The sequence below is a fragment of the Brachycentrus maculatus genome, unplaced genomic scaffold, assembly GCF_059751285.1.
Source record: "Brachycentrus maculatus isolate JH-2025_06_01 unplaced genomic scaffold, ASM5975128v1 h1tg000332l, whole genome shotgun sequence".
Classification (NCBI taxonomy): domain Eukaryota; kingdom Metazoa; phylum Arthropoda; class Insecta; order Trichoptera; family Brachycentridae; genus Brachycentrus; species Brachycentrus maculatus.
In genome coordinates, this window is record NW_028281081.1 from 78,452 (window position 1) to 105,812 (window position 27,361).

The window sequence follows — 27,361 nt, forward strand, 5'->3', positions numbered from 1 at the left end:
ACTATTTTTCTTTTAAGATGGGAGTTGCATTAATTATTAACATTGAGTATTATGAAAATAACATATATGGATTTATTATTTTTTGACATCTTATCAAAGATGAAGAAGAATATGGAAGTCTGGGCATTTACGGGGCTGACCAAGTGGTAAAAAACAAGTGTTTTTTTTAATCATTGTAAATGGATTTATGTTTTTTCTATTAAAAAAAATTGTGAAAAATTAGATGCATGAATGTGGAAGAATCGAATAATGTTTGCAAGGAGTGTGGTACGGCGTTCTATGCTCTCTGCCTACCCTTTCAGAGAAGCGGCGTGATGGTGAGTTAGTTTCTTAGTTTGTCTTTACTGTGAAACTATAAGAGAAATCCTTTTTTTAAAAAGGAATAACCCGCAAAGCCTCTACTTTTAGTGGCTTGTTGCAGGTAGGATAGTGAAGGATAGGGAAGGTAAATGTGAGAAATACATCACAAACACCCAGATCAATTAAAAATAAAACGTTATTCAATTTATTTTGCAATTCGCGGAAATGGAGCCCACGACGAGAGTTTCGCAGTCAAGCGTCTACCCAAATACGCCACGGCGCGGTGCATGTCTGGTTTAGTTGATTGGTGATTTGGTTCCATCATTATTATAAGATTTTGATGTTTTAAAAGATTAAACATATGAAGGCATTCACTCGTATGAATGTAGCATGATTTGAACTTTTATCTAATGCGAGAAATTTGTAAGGGTTTACGGATCATAAAGATTTATCGATATAAAAGGAGAGTTCCTCAGCCGAGTACATAATTTACAAAACGTGACCCAGATCTGCGGCTGGGATCGGAGCCCGATGCGGGAGATGTGATGGATGTTTCAGTCCTCGACACTTCGGTAGGACTCGCAGCAGCCTCCAGCGGGAGATGGATGCCTTCCGCTTCCTGGCTGATAACACATGGGGAGGATTTTTCAGGAAACTTTCAGGGGCCGAGGACGAACCCCGCTAATGATAATATCATTTTATTTTCATAATAAATGTGACTATAATCGGGTAAAGCCGCTGAAATGAAAATGAAATAAATTCATCATATTTTTTACAACCCTCTACGCGTTTTCATGTAATACATATGTGTAAGTGAAGATCTATCTATTTTAGTTTTTACAACATTTTAAATTTATTTAAATACTTGTTCACCATTGCTGTGAACAAAATGTTGGACACACTTAAAATGTTGTAAATAAAATAACTGGTCAAATTATAAGCTATAAAAATTATTTTTGTGGCATCTTAATAAAGGTAAAGAAGAATATGGAGGTCTGGGTATTAAGAGGGCTTATTTGAAGCCATTTGGAGATAATCCAAAAAACATACTTCAGGCGGTTCTCAATGTGTAAAATAATATATAGTCTGGAGTTCGGATCTTGCCTACAAATAAAAGAGTCTCTGCTTAATGCAAGCTTTCCTTAATCGGACATAGATGGCTGTTGTGAACTCACATTAACTGTGTCACGAGATTGATTATTTATTTTTTAATTTAAAATTTTTTTTTGAAAAATTCTTTTGCATTACATAAAACATATATTCAAATACAAAAAAATATAAAAATGAATACAAAAAAAAAGATCCCACAAAGGCATGGCCTGTGTGTGGGTATACAATATAATTTAGTCATAGTAAAGGGTATAAGGGTATAGGTTTTATAAGTAGAACTAGAATAATAGTGTTGAATATAATATATCAATATCTCTATACTTTCAGAAAATTTTGTAGTGTGGTTGTCAATCATTGGTTGAGTTGGTGAATGTTGCAAGTGTGCGAAGTGATTACTTTTCGTCCAATACTACCTGAATGGCGCTAATATAGATATCTCATCCCTAAATCTTGATTAAGTATACAACAAATACGTTTTTTTGACATCTTCATAGACTTTGCTATATTTTAAACCTTAATTTGACGGGTTTCTAACACCGTTTGATAAACGTGAGCGATTTAATCGTCAGTGGTTGCAGTTTTTGGCTATCCCAAACGTTCATCGTTCTCTTAGCTGGTACGTCCACGTTTAAATTCTGCTGCCCAAAATTTTACAGTGGTAAATGATGGAGAAGAGTCTCCGTACACAGCGTCTAACTCGTCTTTAATTTGCATAGACGTGTTGCCTTTCAAAAACAAATATTTAATGACTGCTCGATACTCACTCAAACGACTGTCAAAAAATAACTGTAGGTACGTTCAAAGTGGTCTGAATTTTGGTGAGTACCTTTCAAAACATGCCCAAACACATGCTCAATTTTTATTGACAACGAGTGCCGTCTTCATGTTGAGGTCGGAAACTTTTCAGACTGCCCTCGTATATTAACTAGCCTACGACAGATAACAAGCCCTGTAAATACCCAGACTTTGATATTCTTCCTCATTTATGTTGAAATGTCGAAAATATTTTTGTATCTGTGCGACATTTATCACATTTTTCATTTCCGATGCGTAGAAACCATTTTAAACACGATTTTCAACAGTTATAAACTTTTTGTTTATCTCGCTAGAAAGACAAAAGTAAACTTTTATCGTAAACATACTTAATTACTTTATGGTGTTTTGGTTCCATTTTCAGCATTTCGATAATATTATGATTACGTAAAAGCTTTAAGGATGATTTATATATTTTCTTCAGCTTTCCAGAATTAAGGGTGGTATTTTCGCATTCTCATTCCTAAGGTGTTGGAACATTAATTACTTTCTCTAAAAAACTACACGACAAATTCCAAGAACGGAATATGTTCATTAATTATTTCTCACAATTCTAAAAATAATAATATTTAAATAAAATAAAGGCTTCTCAACTAAAACCGTGCGTACATATTTTTGTATATTATAATAAAGAACACTAAATGCGCTTAACACTACACTATGTAGGCGGAATATGTAAATTTCAAAATACACGATGCGATAAAATACACGATACAATGAACATATATTTCATATTATTTTTTGACATCTCATCAAAGATGAAGAAGAATATGGAAGTCTGGGCATTTGCGGGGCTGACGACTGTCATAGGCTGCTTTAAGTGATCACTTTACACGCGTGTAACATTCACCAATTCTACCCATTATTGACAACCACACTACTCAAATTCTTGGAAGTTCTATATATATGAACCAATTTAGAAACCTTGTTCTTGAATCACTAGAACTTCACTAGAGACATCTATTGGTGAGATGTAAAGAAGCTTTTTAATCAAGCAGAAACTCTTATATTAGTATGTGAGATCCGAATCCTAGATTATATTCACACACATGAGAAACGCCAGAAAATACCATTTTCATTTTTATTATTAAGCTTATAATTTGACCAGATAATTTATTTACAACATTTTGAATGTGTCCAAATACTTGTTCACAAAATCTGGATTATCTCCAATTACAGGAGTTATTTTCATATTATTTTTTAAATAATATGAAAATAAATGCCCAGTCTTCCATATTCTTCTTCATCTTTGATGAGATGTCAAAAAATAATATGAAAATAACTCCTGTAATTGGAGATAATCCAGATTTTGTGAACAAGTATTTGGACACACTCAAAATGTTGTAAACATATATTTCATGTAGTTTTGTTTTCAAATAGCAATTTTTTATAAACAAGCAAATATTACACTGGCAATAGGTAAATGATGAATATACGTAAATACAATTGAATTGTTAAACCATAATTGTATATTACTTAAAAGTTTATCAAGCTTTGCATAAACGTGTACGTACTTACGTTTAATTAAATAAATATAAGATCATATGTGTAGATAAAATATCGACTCTACAGGATGATATATATTGGAAAAGGAGTGCATCTAGGGATTGCGCATGAAAAATGTCAAAATGTCAAAGAATGAACCTTTCTGAAAAAAAAACAGCTTTCAAAATAATTATTTGAGCAGTCTATTGACTCTCTGAAAGCTCAAAGCTCTGGTAAATTTGTAGCAAATGGCGCAATATAAAATTAAACTTTGCTATTTTTATTATGATAACATTTATTACTTCTAAGATTGGCATGCTTCCTAAGTGGAGATATTGCTCACTCCTTTCAACAACGTCATATATAAAAAAAACTTGATTATTCAGGAAATCGTTTTTAAAGTTTAAAAATAAAATGAAATGTATTAAAAATAAATATCGAGCCACTTATTGAACTTTTTACTGTGTAACAGATCTTTTTAGGTAAAACCTGAATGTTTTTTCTCCATTTGAAAAATATTTAGTATATTTAAAAAAATAATTAAACAATACCTTTTCTTCAAAATGCAAAAACAACAGTTTCTGGCCTGAAGCAGGATAAATATTAAGTTAAAAATATGCCGCATTTGCTGGGATACAGTACATTTTCTGTGCATTCCGAAAACACGCACAACAAAAAATTTACGATTTTTGATATATGACGTTGTTGAAAGGAGTGAGCGATATGGTAGATCCGTTGTCTCTCCGCATAAAAAGTATTACGCACTGGTTTCCGTTGCGTACGTACGAGTATACGTCCTCAAGTTTAATATCCGCAGTTCTTATTTGAATTTAATATAAATAAAACGTACTTTACTGGCAGTGGCGCCATCCGCATAGATCCCGGGTAATTTATGCCCCTACTAGTTGTACGCCTGTTTTCCATAAAACGGGCATAAACTAAAAGCTCCGGCCTCAGCCTCCCGCGGCCCGACAGAAATAATATCTCATTTGAACTTTGCCGCGACTACAACAACTTCTGCGAGCTTTTTGCGCGCCATGTTTATTCCGCAAATCTCCCAGTGTGAAGAATTTGGTAGATTTTATGAAAAACTGAATCATTTCTTGAATGTTTTTCGCAGATACTTTGTGGCACATTTTATGAACATTATAAAATAAAACAACTTTGTTTTAACCACTTTTTATTGGAACACTTTTTCCAACCGGTTTCGACAAGCACCTTGTCATCATCAGGGTTTATGTACTAATTCTCAACCATTTAAATACTCACAGTTAGGTTATACATACAGAATCGTTCGCGTTCTAAAACGATTTCTTGTATTCAGTAATATCACCAGTGATTTTATTAGGGCATTATGGTCTTTTGGTGTGTACAGTGGTGTGCACAGAGAGTTAGTTAGGGTAAGCAGAAGAGGTTGGTAGTAAGAAAAGCTGGGTACTACTTACTAGGGAGGCAGAAGTAGAGGTAGGTAGTAAGTTAAGCTAGGTAGGTTACTGGTTTTTATATGTCACACGGGTAAGTTAGGATAGGCACTGCGTTTCTGCTTGTATAGACTGCACGCCCCTGGTGTAAATGGAGAAAAAGGATGAGACGCCCAAGAAATTTCGTTTACAACATTTTGAGTGTGTCTAAATACTTGTTTACAAATCTGGATTGTCTCTACATTCTGACGACTCCCGATCTAGCAAATTTTCAAATATGTATAATACTTGAGAATACCACGTTATTCTCGGCCTTTCATTGTTTCTATTTCCAAATATATTTACCCATATATTTCACAAAATTTTGGGTATGTCTAAATACTTGTTCACAAATTTTGGATACAATTGAGAAAACTCAACTTTATCCGTGATAAAAGGACCTACAATAATTTTCTTCTACATTCATCTACATGGAAATGTTAAACAAAAGGAAAAATAATTAAAATGATCAATTTACATTAAATTTGTGGAATAACGTGATGATTTAAATATTAAAAAAAAAACATTTGTAAAAGATCACTTTTTAGTTTATGAATGTAAACACGGCTAGTTTCGAGAACGTGTGTAGTCGTGTGTATATTGATCAACTCAAAATTGGTCTAAAACAAGTAGTTTACTTTTATATTTATGGAAGAATGACTCTAGACTCCCGAGTATATTAAATGTAATCATGACTAGTTTCGAGATCTATAGTTCTCAAACTAGTCGTGTCCTCATTAATCGACTGAAGAGTGGTCTTAAACCAGTATTTTGCTATTATATTTAAAGAAGAATGACTCTTTACTGCGTAGTCAGTCAATTGTAAACAATAATTGTTTCGAGAACATCCGTAGTTCTCAAAACTAGTCGTGTCTACATTAATCAACTCTTAAGTGGTTTTAAAAAAGTGTTTAACATTATATTCAAAGAAAAATTACCATTAACTCCCTATCTAGACCATACCTACCAAAGCTCATATTACTGTAATATTGATTAGAAAATATCGTCGTTAAGAGACATGGAGCAATAAATAAGATATTAGAACCTATAAATTGAAAATAAAAGTCAAATTGATATTTGTAAAATACTTTATTGGTGAGGTCTTTATGACTTCTTTTACGAGGCTTCACTTGAGAAGGAACGCTCCCTTAGGAAGTAAAATATTTTTTTTACATATACCGTCTTCCGAAACGATGCCCCTAGAAATAAAAGAAAATAATTTCGAAATGAACAATGATAACGAAATTACAGATCACATTTAGAAAAATCTATATTACATAAATAAAAAAATATAAATATTTTATTCAAAATCTTTAATCTGTTAGAGTTGTTTGCCAATTACTTTGAAATGTTGTCGCAACGTTGCATTTGAATACGCGAGTGTTTATACATGTCATAATATATATTTACGAGTGTATATATATATATATATATATATATATATGTATATATATATATATATATATATATATATATATATATATATATATATATATATATATATATATATATATATATATATATATATATATATATATATATATATATATATATATATATATATATATATATATATATATATATATATATATATATATATATATATATATATATATATATATATATATATATATATATATATATATATATATAATATATATATATATATATATATATATATATATCGCTCACTCCTTTCAAGAACGTCATAAATCGAAAATCGTCAATTTTTAGTTGTGCGTGTTTTCGGAATGCCCAGAAAATGTACTATATCCCAGCAAAAGTGGCATATTTTTAACTTAATATTTACCCGCTGCAGGGCAGAAAGTGTTGTTTTTGCATTTTGAAGAAAATGTTTTGTTTAGTTATTTTTTTAAAAAATCCTAAATATTTTTCAAATGGAGAAAAAACCTTCAGATTTTATCTAAAAAGATCTGTTGCACAGTGAAAAGTTCAAAAAGTGGCTTGATATTTATCTTTAATACATTGTATTATATTTTTAAACTTTAAAAACGTTCTCCTGAAAAATCAAGTATTTTGATTTATGACGTTCTTGAAAGGAGTGCGCGATATATATATATATATATATATATATATAAATATATTAACATATATTATTTAAAAAAATTATGGTATTTAGATTTAGGTTTTGTACTGACATTTCTTGGTGAAACTACATTTTATAGAATAAAATAACAACTATGTAGCTTATTATTATTCTAATTATGTTATTATTTCTTTTTATTATTATTCTGTAAAATTTTAAATACTAATAGGTGGAAATACATCGAAACACGTGTCATTATATATCAAACGTGAAGAGATAGTGGTATTTGCTAATTGAAAATCTAATTTTAAATGGATATTTATTACCACAGAGTGGCTGATGAATTAATTGATGAAATTAGTATTTTGTGCTTAAAAATATGTATTAAAAATATATTTTAACCGGCTCCGTGGCGTAATGGTTAACGTGTTTAGCTACCTTGCTAGAGGTACCGGGCTCAATTTCCAGGGTGAAGAGGTGAAAATAAATATTTGTGATTTTAGACTCTTTTATTTATTTCACATTACCCTGGACTGGTCGTTGAAGCGCCGGAGTGATCACACTGCCTTCATGTAAGTAATGATTAAGATAACACTGCATCAATACGTTACAGTGCGCTATGCACTATTGGGTGAGGATAAGGGTAAGGAGAAGAATAAAATCTTTAATATTAAAATAAATAAAAATATTGAATGAACTTGAATTAAAAAAATACGAGAATAAAAATATTTCTAGAGTCGGAAAATCACGACTTTATTTTTAAATGAATTGTTATTAACACACCTAAATAAATTTTTCTCTGACCTCTTTAAAAAACAACTTAAAGAGGCAAAACAATTGGAATATAAAATTCTGGGGAAAATTCTTTGTTCTTGTGAAACAATGGCCATAAGTCTACAAAACGGAAGGAATGATTTCCGGTCCATAGCTATACACATAAATATTAAACATATATATACTGTATGCTGTGCGATATAGAGGGTGAAGACAAAAATGGGGTCATAAAATACACAAAAAAGGAAGGAAAAAATCTACGCATTTTAAAAAATACGAGTGTTAATAACATAAACAAATAAGATAATATATTAAAAAAAACCATCATTGTCTTAGATTTATGCTGGTTCAACATTTTGAGTGTGTCCAAATACTTGTTCACAAAATCTGTATTATCAGAATTAGCAGTAGCTATTTCAACTTTTAAAAGTACGAGTATTCAACGCCAAGTAACCTATAATGTAAAAAGTAACTAAAAATAAAGTAAAGTGGTATTACACAAAGTAAACAATGGATGGTAAGGAGAGTGTTTGAATACCATACCACAAAGTTATCAATGCTTTATATATAGTTATATACAAAATAAAAAGTAAACGTTTCTCTGTCTCATACAGCTTTATGTCCTTCACTTAGAGCCATATATTTTATCAAATACATATGCTGTATTTCAGTTATGCATCTAAAAATCTGGTCAAAGGTAAATAATAATTTTTATAATTCATTGATTTGGCAGGTACTTCGGGGAATAATGTGATAAATAAAATAAAATAATAAAACAATTGTTTCACACAACATTTAAGTAAATTATTGTAACAACGAATAATTTCGAGAAAAACGGATGTTCTTATGAAAAAAATATGTATCCAGTTTATATTTTCATCTTTTAATAAGAACATCTTACAAGAAACCAATCGTATTCATATAAATGTCTTTCCGTTTTGGTTTCAAATTACACATTACACGTTTGTGTGTAATTTGTGTTATTCAAGATGTTCTCCATCCATGAAAATACAAAACTGAGTACATAATGTTTTCACGTGTTGATGACAATTTTTGTTCTCGAAAATATTCGACTTGAATTTTTATTTTATACAGTGGTGAGGGAACTTCGCACACACAAACGCCTACATTTCTTTGCATTTAAAAGCTATTTCGACTGTTCAAATACTATTATTTTAATATTTTAAGGCATGTCAGACTTATAGGATGGCTTTCCATGAATACTTATCATGCTCAGTTGATCCTATATTAAAATAAAACTTACCAAGAAAAATAAACAAAAGAAGTAGCTATATGTACAAATAATATATTTTTATATTGTTATATGTATTATTATATGTATATATATATATATATATATATATATATATATATATATATATATATATATATATATATATATATATATATACATATATATATATATAGATATATATATATTATATATATATATATATATATATATATATATATATATATATATATATATATATATATATATATATATATATATATATATATATATATATATATATATATATATAGATATATATTTACTGGACTGGTACCTGAAGCGAAGGGCTGATCACCTTTCCTTCATGTGTAAACGATCAAGATAACACTGCGTTTGTATTACGCAGTGCCCTATGCACCATTGAGGTGCGGATAAGGGTTTTATTATTATTATTATATATATTTATATAAATTTCTAATTCTCTTAAACATATCTTAAATTCTTTTAATTTTGGCTTGTAAAACTATTTTTATGTCATCCCTTGTTTTAAGAACAGACACCTTTAATCGCACCACACTAAATCTGCTCTACTTGCAACCATAAATAAATTCAAGCTGAATTTCAGCACTTCTGCAATAAATAATGCAGACCAAACGCTACCACTTTTAAAAGCGAAAGAATAATTACTGCTTTTGCTGATATATTCAAATTAGTTACCTGGAGCTGAGAATTTCTTTGTGATATTTCATTTAATTTTTTTATGAACGCAGAACGACGAGTTAATACTTTACCAAATAAGTGGATCAAAACATCAACCGGTCGTTTCGTGTACGAAGAGGAGTAAATGGTTTTAAATTTTTAATGGGCGAATTCTCGAAAACTCATTTAAACGATTCATTTTCTATATACTTTATAATATTTAACGTGTCTTTACTAGAGATGAAGCATCTATAGTTTTAAACTAAAATAGATCAAATTTTGAGGATTTTGGCTGGCTTTTCACAAAGTGATCACTTCACACATTTGCTTATAAACATACATTATATATGTATCAATATTTCATGAATTCTAAAGGCAGTACATAATACCCTGTCATAGGATATATCCATGTTTATAAAATAAAACAACTTTGTTCCGTCTCGTTGAGACAAAATAAAACACATTTAATCAGTAATTCCATAAAATAAAAACAACAAAAAAACAGTAAATTCATATTTTAAGACTGATTAATTAATAAATTCGTCCTTGTTTTTTTTGGAAAATGGTTAAAAAACACATTTAATTAGTGATTTCATAAAAGAATAGAAAAAATATAAACGACAGTAATTTCATATTTTAAGACTGATTAATTCATTAATTTTTCCTTGTTTTTTTTTGGAAAATGGTTAAACTTTTAACAGATTTACCGAATGCAGCCATACATGAATTAAAACATCAACTGCAGGTTTAATTTATGAAGGGTAATAATTCGTTTTTTCGGTATTTAATTTTTCGCTGGAAAAAGCTTAAATATATTTTCTTCCTGTAAAATTATAATTTTAAATCCCATTAAGGAAGTACTTACGAATTAATTTAATTTACCACCAATAGTTAGGTCTGAATTGCGTTATTTATGGTTCAGGAATTAAATTTAAATTGTTTAATGATTAGAATCCCAAAGTTTAAAATTAATTTGCTTTTCAGCGAGCTTATAAAATGATTTAGAATTTTCCGTTTTAATTTTAGCATGGAAAATATTTTTGTTTAAAGTTTACCTTATAAAAAAAAGAATCTATAATTTCCTATAATTGGATGTCAAGGTTTTGTAATTCAAGCGTAAAATACAGCTCATATCATACGTAAATTCAAAAAATGAAAGATCTTAGAATTTTTGACTTCATATGTATATGACTATAATTCATACTTCTCTTCATGTGCGAGTTCGTGACAGTATCTATGATTGATTTGAGTTGAGTGTAAACTTTTAAGTAATATCAGCACCATTTTTAAAAACATTCGTAATGTATTTCATTTCATTTTAATACCGAATTTGTAATATTCCATAAGTGAAAAAGTTACTAGATTCTTCTTTTTCATATATATTGATATGTCAAAACATAAAAAAACCCACTCCTTAGTTTTATTGACATGGGTTTTTTTAAATCTAGGGTATGTTTTAGGTTTTACAAACATTGTAATTATAATGAAAAATATATAAGAGGAGATAGAAGGAGAAAAAAAAACAGTAATGAAAAAAATGAAACAAGAAATATAAAAAATAAATGACAACGTTAGTAATATCATATAAAAACGAAATTTAAAAAAAAATCTATATATATATATATATATATATATATATATATATATATATATATATATATATATATATATATATATATATATATATATATATATATATATATATATATATATATATATATATATATATATATATATATATATATATATATATGCAGTGCACAACGGAGTCCTGGTTCCAACTCTAATGTATGGAAGTGAAACATGGAGTTGGCAAAAGAAGGATGAAAGTAGACTGAATGCAGTCGAAATGCGATCTCTCAGAAGAATGTGCGACAAAACGATGTATGATAGATGTACGAATAGTAAAAAAAAAGGAAGGAAGACAAAGCTGAGATAAGCACTATCGATAAAATTAAGAAAGGTGTGTTGAGATGGTTTGGACATGTGGGACATGAACGTGGAAGAGGCGAAGAATGTTTGCAAGGACAGAGTGGTCTGGCGCTCTATTCTCTCGCGGGGAAGCGGCGTGATGGTTACTTTATTTTAGTTTTTTTAGTATATATATATATATATATATATATATATATATATATATATATATATATATATATATATATATATATATATATATATATATATATATATATATATATATATATATATATACATTAATAATACAAATATTATACATACACGCATATATCCTCACAATTTCAACAACGTCATATATCGAAAAAACTTTATTTTTCAGGAGATCGTTTTTAAAGTTTAAGAATACAATAAAATGTATTAAAAATAAATATCAAGCCACTCATTGAACTTTTCACTGTGCAACAGACCTTTTTAGGTTAAATCATTTTTTCTCCATTTGAAAAATATTTAGTACATTTAAAAAAATAATTAAACAATACATTTTCTTCAAAATGTAAAAACACCACTTTCTGCCCTGTAGCGGGGAAATATCAAGTTAAAAATGTGCCGCTTTTGCTGGGATATAGTACATTTTCTGGGAATATAGAAAACATGCACAACTAAAAATTGTCGATTTTTGATATATGACGTTTGTTGAAAGGAGCGAGCGATATATTAGATTTGAACACACCAAAAATGTTCCGAAGTCGATTAGGACGAGAAAGGGTTACACAATATAACGACCGTTAACCATCGATATTAGCGCCATTAATGAAGGTTAAAAAAACACCAGAATACATGTAGTGTAGTGCGATTCATTACAGCGAAGGCGCTTCGGGCAAAACAGTTCTAGTTTATAGTCCGACGAGGGAAGGTGCCATAAAAAGTGTAAACATCGTAAATCAGTACAACACTACGGCGTCCATGACATTTGCATTCTCCGGACGTTTCACGTACCTCTTTCCGCGTTATGTTCGCCTGGTAAAAATGTCACCTGGTCGCCACTTCGTCCGAATGTATGTCTCTCGTCTGGCATTGTCGTTTGTTTTATCTCGCAACGCTTTATATGTACGACGAAAGCGAGATTAAAATTATGTATTTAAAAAGCCGTTTATCAAAAATTTGCACGCGTTAGGAAAATTAAATCAAAAACAGGCGAAATTAAGGGCAGTATTGTTTCGCTGAAATTTCATAATGCGAGCTGAAAAAATATTTAAAAAAAACTTTATTACTGTTAACCCAAGCAAAAAAAGCTTGTTTGCTCAAAGTGTGGGTACATTTTTTCATGAATTGATTCGAGAGTTATTTAATAGTAAAATCTAGCGATTTTTATTTAAGTTTTACTTGGTAAATACCACTATGTAATTTTCTTGGTAACACCATACGGTGTTTGAAAATGACGCGGAATGCATTGAAACCAGTATCACAATAGATTTGTAGAAATAGTGGTTTTCACCAAGTAAAACATAAATTTAAACTGATAATTGTTAGAAGCCGTAATAATCGGAGGGAATGTATGAGGAGATGCATGAACGTGGAATAGGCGAAGAATGTTTGCAAAGATAGAGTGGTGTGGTGTTCTATTCTCCCTGCCTACCCTAACGAAGAAGTGATGGTTAGTTATTTCGCTGAACACATAATGGACCAGTATATTTTATTTCAAAATTTAACAAACTCAAAATATATGGTGTTTTGTTTTATAAAGTGTTAACTAATTTTTTTATATATTTTTTTCTCTAAAAAACATTTTTATGTGTGATTGCGCTACATATGAAAAATACTTTAAAATCTATATATTTTTAATAATAACTAGATAAAAATGACACTTATTAGATCCAATTAAACTATATTAGGGGTAGACTAACATATTACTAAAATTTGGTTACATTTTGTCCATTGCTTCCAGAGCAACGATATTTTTTATATCTAGATTAAAACGCCGCCAACCGATTCCAAAATATACAGAAACGCGCTTACAAACAAGGAAAAATATAAAACTGAAGTAAATTGGGCATGTTGTTCTTAAGATTAGCAGTGTTGAACATATGCCCAACGTTTTAATATTACATTACATCTTTAAACAGAATAAATGTCAGAAGACAGACTTTCACGTATCGCCCTTCAAGGAAACCCTGAAGGACGCAGACCTCCAAAAAGATGGAAAGATAGCTAAGAGTCAACATCCCAAGAGCGACAAGCGGAGGCACAAACAGATCCTTAGGATCTACAAACAGAAGAAGATGAAGAAGAAGACAACTATAAACGTGGTAATAAATCATATAAAAAACTAAAAATGTTCATTTTAAATGCAATATTAAAAATATTATGTAACATAACATGTATAAAAATGGTATAAAACATTATAAAAATTTGAAAATGTTTGCATAGTTTAACCCATTTTCAAACAATGTATTATATAACGATTTGAAACGAAGGCTGCCTATAGCCGTTACCTAATAATAAAACAATGAATGCTTTCCCCCATAAAAGTGACTGTAAAATCCTTTATAGCTAGAAACCGTTGCATTATAATAGCGATGCAATATTTCCCTTTAGAATGTATGAGAAACATTACAATAAATGGTTTACATAATTGTAACATAATAAGTTTGAATTTCAAACATAATATGAAAATAACTCCATTAATTGGAGATAATCCAGATTTTGTGAACAAGTATTTGGATACACTCAAAATGTTGTAGAAAAAAACATATTTAAGTTTTTTTTCTAAACTCGAGATGTTCCGCTAGTTAAATCTGTAGTAGCTGAAAAGTTTCAGTTTATATCACTGAAAAGTTTTCAGTTGCGATCAGCGTATGTTCATTACATCCTGTGATTCTGCACAGTATTTTTTATCTGGATGGAAACTTTCGTTACTTTTCTCGGCAAACTAGGAGCGGCTTATCCGCTATCTGACTCGCTAGTTGGGGAAGGGGGGGAAAGTGGGGTACAAGGTAGGAGGGGGGGGGGGAGAAACTGCAAGTATAAATAGAGCCACGGGTAGTTTGGAGCCGCATTAGCGCGGGAAGATCGGATCTGATAATATGTGACCTGTTACGATGCAGTTGCATCTGGTCTCGGAACAGTTAAAGTTTGAGCCGAAAAGCTTTGATTTATAGTATGCACCCCCATATGGATAGGTCTAATGTCATCAAAATGTATGCTTAAAGTTTTAAAGTATTGTTCATAATATATATTTTTTTTAATATATAAAAATAATCCGGGGTTCGGATCTAGCATTCAGATAAAAGGGTAAAAAATAAAAGATTTTCTCAATCCAACATAGATGGCTGTTGTAAACTCATATGTACTGTGTCACAAGATTGATCAATAAATATAGGAGTTCCAAAAACTTGAGTAGTGTGGTTGTCAATCATAGGTGGAATGGTGAATGTTGCACGTGATCACTTACCCAGACTTCCATATTCTTCTACATGTATGATGACAAAATGATTTTTTCGATTTTCTTTTTATATTTATTACATTACACGCGGGCTGAATTAATCACCCTTAAAAACGGGACTACCCTTATCCTTAAATTTTATCCTTAATACGGGACACTCTAAAATGTACGACGATAAAAATAACTTAAATAATAAAAAGCTAAAAATAAAACCAACTAACACTCACTTTTAAACGAATGTAGGCTTGGCAAAAAAAATACTAAAAAAATCACATTTTACCAAAAACGTCTACTTAAAACATTTAGAAATAAGTGCAGCATATTAAATGAGAATTTTATATGAAATGCGAGCATCAAATATCGGTAATAAAATAAAGATATAAAAATATGATATATGCTAGTTGTCACTACATTCATTACATGTAATACCTCAATACTCCCAAAAAATTGGATGTCCGTCGTAAATTTCATGAATGTTCTGTAATTTAGGGTTAAAATAGTAGTAAATTAAACTGAATAAGTTTGAATTTTACTGTGTTTGCTTCTCTACCCTTAAATCGGTGTGGGAGGGATTTTTAAGCAGAAATTCAAGGAGCATATTTTAAAGCACAAGACCGTAATTTAGGAATTCTCGTAAGATCGCGGAGCTTCTCAAAGCAGGAGTTGTATGACCAGTGGTAGAGTGTATGTATAATGAAAATACTATGTGTACTGAGGTCAGGGGTGGGGGGCTAATTCACTATGTGCACATCATACATAATTCATAAGCAGCCTCCAATGTGGCGAACAAAGGGAATAGGGAATGTGTACAGAGATGAGGGCGAAACTACTAGGTTTGTGAAATGTAAAATTTAAACGGACAGTTAAAATAATGCTAATGAATGAAGTATAATGAAGGATGAAAATTGAGTTTTCAAAAGTATTCAAAACTTTTTTTTGAGTATTTTAATGTAAAGATAAAAGACTTGTAAAAAAGCAATTATTGAGTTTATTAATGTAAACATGTTTTAGATTGAAATTTTTTACAAAAATTTCTTGGTTGAAGAGAATTTTATATTTTAAAACGAATATATCCTAAAAAAATAGATAATTTATATGGCTCCATTTTTGTAAAATACTACTATGTTAAAACTATTACCGGAGTACCGAGAATTGTATAGCTATATATGGACCGTCAGTCTATTTAATCTTCACATCCGTTTGAAAATGCCATAACTAGGCGAAACTATTGTCACAAAATTTATTTTTATGTGTTTTTTTTAAATGTGTTTTGTTAACAATAAAAAACAAACAACTGACTCTAAAAATCAGTGTTTGATTAAATATTTAATACATAAAATAGAAGAATACGGAAGAGGCCTATATCCAGCAGTAAAGGACGAGGGCTAAAGAAGAAGATATATATGTAAAGAAGATATATATGTATGTGTGAGGAAATGCATGAATGTGAAAGAGGTGATTGCTTGCAAAGACAGATTGGTGTGGCGTTTTATTCTTTCTGCCCACTCTTGTGGTGAAGCGGCGGGATAGTTACTTAGTAAGGTAGACATGAATATAGTGCTATAAAATTAAGCAGAATCCATTTGTCCCCCATATCAATCTCAAAGTTTAGAACCTTACGCACATATTGAGCTAACTTTCGTTCATTATTCACACTCGTGAATAAGAAATTATGTGTGAAGAACAACGGCCCTAGTACTACAGTTTACGAGGGACCCAGGTCCGACCCCTGCGATACACCGCATGCCGGTGATATAATATTCCCACCCAGCTTGGTCATTATAACATATTCTCAGTTTCATCTATATGATGAAATAATTTCATTTTCGGTTTCAGAATTGTCGGGAAAACTTGTTAAGATATTTTTGATTGATCGTGGGAATAAACCAGCATGTGCGTAGGTCAGTGGTATACAACAATTAAAAAAATCTTGATAGCCAAATCTGTTCAGTCTATTCAAGTACACCTTTTTTATAATTTAAGACCTTAACTATGTTTGGAGTAAAGTCCATACAGTAAATGTATTGCTTATACTAAAATTAACCCAGTCGAGGATCTAAAATGAATGAACTGAAAAAATACTTTATGGAAAGATATTTGTGTTAGTGATTAGTTTCATTTTCTCATTTCTTTCCTTTAAACATGCTTCTAACCTTTTTTATATGCCTATAAACTGTACCTTTATTACTTTATATTTTACATTTTGCACTGTATTTCCTTGTTTCTTACTTTCTTATCTGTTTTTCAGTCTTGTTAACCATAATCCCATGTCCCAAAATGAGTAATGGAATTTACCCATGGGGGATATTATATATGTGACTTATATATGTAATATGTTTAAATAAATAATAATAAATAATAATAAATCCCTTACCGCACCCCAATGGTGCATAGGGCACTGCTTCATATAAACGCAGTGTTATCTCGATCGATTACACATGAAGGAAAGGTGATCAGCCCTCCACTTCAGGTACCAGTCCAGTGTAATATTGAATAAATATTAGAGTGAAAAAATCACTTATATTTATTAAACCCCCCTGGGAATCGAACCCGGGACCTCCAGAACGGTAGGCGAGCATGCTGACCATTACACTACGGAGGCGGACAAATAAATAAATTATTAAATTAAATAAAATGACGGGAACATTCGATAAAATTTATTTCACACTTTATAAGGATTTTATTCACTGATAAATCTTTTGAGAGTAAGGTATTCATTTGAACGCCACCGATAACACGAATAATATCCTCGCATCTCCTTTGAAAGATTGATCAAGTCAGGTTTGTATGTCATTATTTTCAGCACGTTTACAGGTTCTCGTCAATAAGACGATTTTGAAAAACGAAAAAGGTTGATCGCATAAATACGTAAGGCCTAAGAGTCGAAGAGCCTTCCTGCAGATATTTATGCCGAAGCCGCACTTAAAAAGTCAAAGGGCCGCATGCGGCTCCCGAGCCACACTTTGCGGACCCATGGAGTAAGTACATAGATTGATACGTCACACCGAACTGTCGATAACCTTGAATCATTTAATTGATAATAATGTATTACGTGTGTTCAAATCTTTGTTCACAAATACTGGGTACAGATCCACATACTATAAGCAAGATATTTTATTTATTTTAAACATAAATATAACAAACAAAATTTAAGTATTTTGGTTGAATTTGCGAATTATTACACGTTTTGAAAGAAGATTAAAAACATTTTCTTAGTGATATCTCGACAAAGATGAAGTAGAATATGGAAATGTTTACAATTACAGGGCTTGCGACCTGTGATAGGCTGATTTAAATGATCACTTTTTACACGTGTAATATTTACCCATGATTGACAACCACACTGGTCAAATTTCACTATCCACTCTTGAGTTTATTCATGAAAATACGACTAATTTAAAGAACTGCAGATATTCTTATCGACAGGTGTTGATAAGAATATCTGCAAAATACAACTGCATAATACAAACTGTACATCTTTGTTCCTGTTGATGTAAATAAAAAACAACTGTCATTCTAGAATCTACCAAATTGTTTTTACATTAATAAACCCAAAAATGGCCTGTACATTTTTTCTATTACTATTTGCGTAATTTAATATGAATTTTTGTTTATTGTAACTGCATACGGTTGGTAGAATTCCATATTGAATTGTTGGCTATTAAATATATCCTAAATAAAACAAGGTTATTGGATTGAATTCCACTTATATATATATTTATATATATATATATATATATATATATATATATATATATATATATATATATATATATATATATATATATATATATATATATATATATATACATATATATATATATATATTTATATACATATATATATATATATATATATTATATATATATATATATATATATATATATATATATATATATATATATATATCTATTACTATTTGCGTAATTTAATATGAATTTTTGTTCATTGTAACTGCAGTTGGTAGAATACCATATTGAATTGTTGGCTAATAAATATATCCAAAATAAAACACGGTTATTGGATTGAATTCCACTTATATATATATATATATATATATTTATATATATATATATATATATACATATATTTATATATATATATATATATATATATATATATATATATATATATATATATATATATATATATATATATATATATATATATATATATATATATATATATATATATATATATATATATATTTATATATATATATATATATATATATATATATATATATATATATATATATATATATATATATATATATATAATATATATATTTATATATATATATATATATATATATATATATATATATATATATATATATATATATATATATATATATATATATATATATATATATATATATATATATATATATATATATATATATGTATATATATATATATATATATATATATATATATATATATATATGTATATATATATATATATATATATATATATATATATATATATATATATATATATATGTATATATATATATATATATACATATATATATATATATATATATATATATATATATATAATATATATATGTATATATATATATATATATATATATATATATATATATATATATATATATATATATATATATATATATATATATATATATATATATAATATATATATATATATATATATATATATATATATATATACACAATGTTTGAAAGATGTATAGTATAACGTTTTCAATACGATATTTAGGTGTATTGGATTTATAAAGAGTATTATAAGGTAATCAGAAAATTTGCAGGTAAATTTTTATGTTATAATATTTTGAAAATAATACTAGTAGGTAGATATAAAAGTATGGAGTGTTTATTAACAAAAAAACATTAAAAAATAATATTCATTGTCAAATTAATAGACATTCGTTTGGAAATGCCACAACGAAGCGAAACGATTGTCACAACATTAATTTATTATGTGTTTTTGTTAATAAAATACATCTTAGTAGACTCAAAAAATCTGTGTTTGATTTAAAAATTAATATGTAAATTAAAATGGAGTTCTACAAATTAAACGCCAAATCAATAAATAATGTGGATGGTGAAAGTTAAGATAAGCGATGTAGTTAATTATTGAAATTTTGGTTCAATTTAAATGCCAAAGGTGTATCCATACTGTATTTCGTAATATCTTATCACGAATCATAATTCAAAATGAATGGGATATTATCGATTAAAATTTGATACAAAATGAATATTAAGTACAATGAATATTTGATGTTTAAATTACAGAATTGGACGCCGTTAAAGACGTCATAATATGGTAATTAGACCGAAATTCAACATGAAATGTTAAAAAAGGGTAATTATCCCTAGTAAGGGTTGTTAATACATGAATATGTAGGAACAGCCCCTAGCATGTTGTATGATGAAAACACGAAAATGTGGTTATTTCGAATATTCATATACAGGTAATACGTGTATTTACATTAGCTGAAAACGAGTACACACGCTCTTTTCGGTAATCATCGGTTGTATACGATACTTTAATCAAAGATTAAAAGGGTTCAGGAGGAAATATTTTCAAACAAAGTATATATTATATATTTCATCATAAGCTCTTTATTTAACTAACTAACTAACTAACCATCACGCCGCTTCCCCGCAGGGGTAGGCAGAGAGAATCGAACGCCACACCACTCTGTCTTTGCAAAAATTCTTTGCCTCTTCTACATTCATGCATCTCCTCATAGATACCCGACGATTATTACGACTCCTGACCCGGCCGCTTTCAAGTATTTGACATACCTGATTGTGCCAAGTTTTCCTCGGTCGTCCTCTGCTTCTTTTTCTAACTACATTCGCTCCATAAATTTGTTTAACCGTTCTTTCTTCACTCATACGCTCCACATGTCCAAACCATCTCAACACACCTTTCTTAATTTTATCGATAATGCTTATCTCAGCCTTACATTCTTTCCTTATTTCATCATTCGAACATCTATCAAACGTCGTTTTGCCACACATTCGTCTGAGGGATCGCATTTCGACTGCATTCAGTCTGCTTTCATCCTTCTTTTGCCAACTCCATGCTTCGCTTCCATACATAAGGGTTGGAACCAGAACTCCATTGTGTACTGCCAGCTCTTTATTTACAGATGACATATTTGTAAAATTAAATACAACAAACGACTTGAAAAAATATATGGTGTACTATACGTAATATAAAACTAAATCTTTTATATTATTTTTGACACCTCACCAAAGATGAAGAAGAATATGGAAGTCTGGGCATTTACGGGGCTGACGACCGTCATACGCTGGTTTAAGTGATAACGAAGAGAGAATAAACTTTAATTGTCATTTCTTTGATAACAGGTGAGTTTTGAGTGAGGAAAGAACGGTAAAATGGATTTATGAGGCGAATGTTAATGGGAAAAGAAGCAGAGGAAGACCGAGAAAAACATGGCACGATCAGGTATGCCAAATACTTGAAAGTGGTCAGGTTAGGAGTCGTAACAATCGGCGGGTATGTATGAGGAGATGCATGAACGTGGAAAAGGCGAAGAATGTTTGCAAGGACAGAGTGGTGTGGCGCTCTATTCTCTCTGCCTACCCCTGCGGGGAAGCGGCGTGATGGTAAAAAAAAATAACCCGCATCAAAAATCTCGTCCAAAAAAATATAAAAGTCTGAAAAATCAGATTTTATTACAAATGTTTTTCCTTGCATTACATCACAGTCATAGCTGTTTCCTCTACCTTACGATGAAATATGATCTTTTATCCGGATAATCGAATAATCGAATAAACATCACGGTCCAGCGAGCCTCCAAACCAAATAATTTATTTGTTCCCTTCGCTTCCTGTTCGTCATTGTTTGTTGATAATTCCGATACTTTTTGTTCAAATAATAATACATCGATTTCTGGCCACCGATTACGTCCGGGTTTCGAGTTGTGTTGCCTTATTTATTTGCCCTCACGACCCTTGCCCAAAACTAATATTGCCTTGTGAGTGTTTTTCCTTTGTTTTCGAGATATCCGGATCGACGTCTCGTGACGTAAGCTCAAACGAATCTAACAAGTTATTGTTCGTAATTTTTTATAAGAGGAAACTATTCGGCTGTCCAAACTCAAAACACAGTAAGGGACATTTTTATTGTAGTCAAAGGTCTTTCACAGACTTTAAACTCTGTCCGCCATCAGTTGTGCAAGTACCAAGTGGAAAACGTAAAACAAATGACAATTGAAATTTTTTTCTCAAAGTGACAATAAATATTTTCATTTAAATTTAATAAAAAAATTACTTGTATTAGCATAACTTTTTTTTTCTATAATTGAACACCTCCTTACATTGAACGTTTTTTTCAGTGCACTAGTGGTGTTCAATCTAACCGGTTTCACTGTATGTTTTTATTGCATTTTTGGACTAAGTAGATTCTACTTAGTCCAAATATGCAAAAAGAACGAACTACAAAAAATTGTCCCTTACTGTGTTTTAAGTTTGGACAGCCGTATTATCCAAAACAATTCACTATCCACAAGTATGTCCTAATACACATTCACATATCGCTCATTTGGTGCGATGATGACGTAAAAAAACGAGTTAAATATGTCAAAATGTAAGGCAATACTATTAACTACAAATTTTTGCTCGTTAGTTTTACTTTTCACCTAAACATTTGTTAGTTCTCGAAACCAGTCGTGTGTAATGAAATAAAACTCATTAAGTGGTACTATAACAAGTGTTTAATTTTTTTTGAAAATAGTAATATTTCGTTACTGCATAAATTGCCTCTTTGAAATCGAAATATACTTTGTTAAAATAGGAATCCCTTATCAAGTCAAGAAATAAGAACTCAGCCAGATAATTGACCAATCTCGACCATTCCAAACGGTTGGAGAGGAAAATCAAGTTTGGAAAATAGAACCGAAGAAAGGGTTGTGATTGTTCGAGGGGATGAAATTACAGATATCTTCAATGATCAGCAAACTCCTTCAAAAATCATTGTCGCCTCGATTTACCGTGAACCGTTTTAGGGCAATTGTTTCGAGCGATTATTCAATAACTGGGGGAGGAATTTAACGTAAGGTGTTCGGGAAGTTTAAAGGATTAACGAGGACAAAATTAGGGTTGAAAATGTGTTACGTGAAAAATTGTTTATACACCATTCTTAACATTTGTGTAAAGATCATTTCTATAAAGACTATTTTCATATGATGAATTCAATGATAATTTATGGTTTCATTAATTGATTCGGCAGTCACTTTGTGGTAAAATATATCCATTTTTAATTAACGTTTTACTTAGTAAATACCACTATTTCTTCAAATCTACTGTGCCACATGTTTCGATGCATTTCACATCAGGTGTTTGAAAATGATGCGGAATGCATCGAAACACGTGTCACAGTAGATTTTAAGAAATAGTGGTATTTACTAAGTAAAACATTAATTAAAATTATTTTATGGTGTTAAGAATAGTGGTAATCGTATTTGAACCTTGTGATGAAGGTCCAGGGTACGACTCCCAGGGAGGTTAAAAATGAATGTTTAACAAAATTTTAGTTGAGAAATACATAATCCGAAATGCATCGAAACACGTGTCACAAAAGATTTGTAGTATTTACCAAGTTAAATTAATGTTATTTTTTGTTTCGTCATTGACTTTCCTTAAGACATAATTAAATTATAAATAAAAACTTGATTCTTACCACTTGAGTGTTATATTTCAAAAATACAATGTAACAATTAAGTGGTAAAAACAACTGTTTTATTTATAATAAATGGATTTTAAATTTAAAATCATTAAATTAAAAATAAAAACATTAATTTATTTCCAAACAAGCTTACCCTTAAAGAGCTGTGTTTATGTCTTCCAGATAAGCTGGTTTCGAAATTCTGAAAAAAAGAGAAAGTATTAAATAAATAATTACTTAAATATACAAAATAAATAAATAAATACAGCTATATTATTCATCCCTCCAATCCTGAAGGTCGTAATTTCTTTTGAGAGAAAGTTTAAGGGTACTCGAAGTGCGCCATTACTGTAATAAATTCACAAAAACAGCAATAAAAGGTTCCTCCCATGAATTATGCCAAATTACTTAATTAGGAGTAAAATGAAATTTATTTTAAATAATTTTATTTTCAATATTCAGCATAGACTATTTTAATGTAATGTTTTATTGAAAAACGGTGAAAGGAAAATTTTCTGAAAAATAAAATCTCGATGAAATAAATGATGCTTCAATTGATGCATTTTAATTAAAATATATTAAATAAAATTCATTAAATAAATTATTTAACAATATTTTCAATATTTAATACTTTTTTATATCAGTCGTTTGCGGGGATAGTCGCAACGTAATTGGAAAAATGTGCCATCTAAAATTGAAAAATATATAAATATACATATTATATGGTATAAGTACAAACCGTCATAATTTTTTTGAAAAAAATATTGGTTCACAATATTTTAAGTGTGTATATTTTTTTCAACAAATTCTAGAATTCATTTCACTTAGGAGTAATTTAAATGAAGATATTTTTAATCATATTTCAAAATTGACGATGAAAAAAATGGAATAAAATAATATGTAAAAATATATTTCATGAAGGTTTCTGCTGATAAAAACTTGTCAATTTTAACCCATAGGTATTGCAAAGAAAAAGCAAACATAAGATCTTTCGAAATGTGTATAAATATAGCATTCGAAATTTAATCAGTATGGTTGTGAATAATGGGTAGAATGGTGAATGTCAAACGTGTTTTAAGTTTATATATTAATTTTAAATCAAACACAGATTTTTTGAGTCTATTAATTTGTATTTTATTAACAAAAACAGATAAAAATTCATACTATGACAATTGTTTCGCCTTGTTAGGGAATTATCAAACGAATGTTTTAAGTTGACTACTTGAACCAGCCTATGAGAGGTCGTAAGCTCTGTAAATGTCCAGACTTCCATAATCTTTAGATAATGAAGTATCACAATTACACAGCAAGCATTATTTTCAGTCTGTATAATGAACAATTTATTCTGAGCCCAACATCAAATAAAAAACACCCTTTAAAAAATTATAAATATCTTGCTATTGACGCGATAGCCAGTGGAATAGAACTAAATATAATTAAAATGATCTTGTTTCACTAAGTATAATATTTATAACGGCGGCAAATTCACGATTTCACGTTCAGAACGTATACAGAAAATATTAATTAGTTGAAGTGGAAAGCAAGCAGTGCGCCTTGTAGTAGATTGGTCTGCAATTGGCTGAACACCGCTGCTCGGGAATTGCGGCTACCGGCGCAACGTGCTCTATCTCGGAAACATTACCCGGATCACCACTAACAAGTCTTGTTCGCGGCATGCTTTCAGTGCATAACCATTTTAAATTTACTTTGTACAAACATGGAAATAGCTACAGGGGAAAATAAATCTGAAGAAAATTAAAAAAATACTGTTTTTGAAGTAATCACTTAACAAAACAACGACATGTCGCAAGCCATGTGCTAGTATAAATATATTCATTTTCGCTGATCAATAAATTTATGATATTTTTTTGACATCTCATCAAAGATGAAGAAGATTGACTAAGTCTGGGCATTTACTAGAACTAGAACTTCCAAGAATTTGAGTGGTGTGGTTGTCAGTAATGGGTAGAATTGGTGAATGTTACACTTATGTAAAGTGATCACTTAAACCAGCCTATGACGGTCGTCCGCCCCGTAAATGCCCAGACTTCCATATTCTTCTTCATCTTTGATGAGATGTCAAAAAATAATATGAAAATAACTCCTGTAATTGGAGATAATCCAGATTTTGTGAACAAGTATTTGGACACACTCAAAGTGTGGTAAATAAATTTATGAATCTATGTTGAGATTAAAATGAATTTTCGAAATAAGGAAGTTTTGAAAACAGATGGATGTAACTCCTATTACTGATCGAAAAGTTATGTTTTATATTTTACTTAATGTCAGTAAATGATTTATATTGTTGTTTTATTGATTCTATCTATATCTCCTCTTATATGTCCTTCTTAATTTCCTTTATTTATTGTAATTACAATGTATTATGTATGTTAGATTTTAAAACAACTCGTAAACGAGTGGAAACTTTAAAAAAAGTATCATGGACATTTAGTTCTCCTAAACATTTCATATTTCAGGCTTGAATTCGTATGCCTGTAAAGTTCAGGTATAATGAGTAATAAATACGTATAAACTTTAATCCTTTAAAAAATGATTCATAAAATATTTAAACATAAAAAATTTGAACGTAAAATACTTGAAATACCACATAAAATAAGTAGTTAGTTTTATTAAATATATTAAGAAAATATATTAAATAAAAAGATTTTTTTCTTAAGTACCTAGAATAATATAGCCATATAAAGACATCCTGAAAGAAGTCTTGTACTTTAATCTACACATTTGTTTGAAAATGCCCTTACAAGGCGGAACAATTCACACACTCCTTTCAACAACGTTTTGTATAAAAAACTCGATTTTTCAGGATATCGTTTTTATAGTTTAAAAATATAATAAAATGTATTGAAAATAAATATCAAGCCACTTATTGATCTTTTTACTGTGCAACAGATCTTTTAAGGTAAAGAGTGAATGTTTATTCTCCATTTGAAAACTAATTTGTTTCCATTATTAAAAATATTTTTGCATTTTTAAGAAAAGCTATTGTTTATTTAAAATAAATAAACAATACCTTTTCTTCAAAATGCAAAAACAACACTTTCTGCCCTGTAGCGGGTAAATAAAAAGTTAAAAATATGCCGCTTTTGCTAGGATATAGAACATTTTTTGAATGAAATGAAATGAAAATGAAAATTTTCGATTTTTGATAATATGACGTTGTTGAAAGGAGTGAGCGAATTGTCACAGAATTAAACAAAATAACCGCCAAGCATAAAATGAATGATTTTTTTTAAATATTTTTTTGTAGCAACTGTTTGCTTTATCATAAAAGATGTTCGGTTAAAATAATGAAAAGAGTTTTTATCTTAAACGCTAGAAAAGAAACTGCCCTAAGAATAATCCTGGAGGCTGAAAGCTCTAATAGGGGATGA

The 27,361-nt window shown here is 29.6% G+C and overlaps 1 protein-coding gene across 1 annotated transcript in view; it reads right to left on the minus strand.

The window, feature by feature from the left end:
• The window catches only part of LOC148304113 (leucine-rich repeats and immunoglobulin-like domains protein 1), a gene marked incomplete at its 3' end in the record, with an annotated part of 617,685 nt that overhangs the window by 78,446 nt on the left and 511,878 nt on the right, over nucleotides 1-27,361 (minus strand). Inside the window, exon 6 of the mRNA XM_088268824.1 lies at nucleotides 24,124-24,171. The remainder of the gene's footprint in view (nucleotides 1-24,123; nucleotides 24,172-27,361) is intronic.